Below are 998 nucleotides of genomic sequence, written 5' to 3' on the forward strand. Positions count from 1 at the left end.
CCACCGCAGCCTCGGCCTGCTAGGCTCCAGCGATCCTTCCGCCTCAGCCTTCCAAGTAGCTGGAACCACAGGCGCGCGCTACCATACCCAGCTAATTTTGATTTATTGCAGAGATGAGGTCTCGCCAACTTGCCCTGGCAGGTCTCAAACCCGCGGGCTCAGGCAGTCCCCTCACCTCAGCCTCCCAAAGTGAGGGATTACAGGCTGAGCCACCAAGCCCAGCTGAAAAGTCTAACTTTCACCACAACTTATCCCCCCAGAGGAGGTGCACCATTCCTGGAAGAACTGCAATACCAGGTCAATGTTTGGAGCAGACGAAGTACACTCCTATTCCATCTCCTAATTCCAAAATCCACTTAATATATTGTCCTTGGATAGAGGACGTATCAGATATTAAACTGATAAGAACAGATACTACACTTGATCTCAGCCAAAAGGCCAAGAAGCAATTAGCCTTCATTTTTTTTTATTTTTTTGAGTTGGAGTCTCACTCTGTCGCCCAGACTGGAGTGCAGTGGTCGCTCCCAGCCACCGCAGCCTCGACCTGCCGGGCTCCGACGATCCTTCCGCCTCAGCCTTCTGAGTAGCCAGATTTACAGGCGTGCACTACCACGCCCGGCTGATTTTTGATTTATTGTAGAGATGAGGTCTCGCCAAGTTGCCTAGGCGGGTCGCAAACCCACGGGCTCAGGCAATCCGCTCACCTCAGCATCCCAAGGCGCGGGATTACAAGCTGAGCCACCAAGCCCGGCTGCCTTCATCTTTTAAATGTAAATGTCATGTGCTGGCCAAGCAAAGTGGCTCACACCTATAATCCCAGCGTTTTGGGAGACTGAGGCAGGAGGACTGCTTGAGGCCAGGAGTTCAGGTGTGGGCAACATAGCTAGACTCCAACTCTACAAAAAATGAAAAACAAAATTTTTGTTAAAAATTACATATCCTAGCCGGGCTCAGTGGCTCAGCCTGTAATCCCACACTTTGGGAGGCTGAGGTGAGTG

At 51.4% G+C, this 998-nt stretch overlaps 1 protein-coding gene across 1 annotated transcript in view; it reads left to right on the forward strand.

Annotated features, from left to right (window-relative positions):
* Positions 1-998, forward strand: part of FDX1L (ferredoxin 1 like) — a 7,931-nt gene that overhangs the window by 1,501 nt on the left and 5,432 nt on the right. The gene's annotated exons all lie outside the window — the stretch shown is intronic.

Source organism: Carlito syrichta, unplaced genomic scaffold (assembly GCF_000164805.1).
Source record: "Carlito syrichta isolate Samal-C Ts95f unplaced genomic scaffold, Tarsius_syrichta-2.0.1 Scaffold130404, whole genome shotgun sequence".
NCBI classification, from domain to species: domain Eukaryota; kingdom Metazoa; phylum Chordata; class Mammalia; order Primates; family Tarsiidae; genus Carlito; species Carlito syrichta.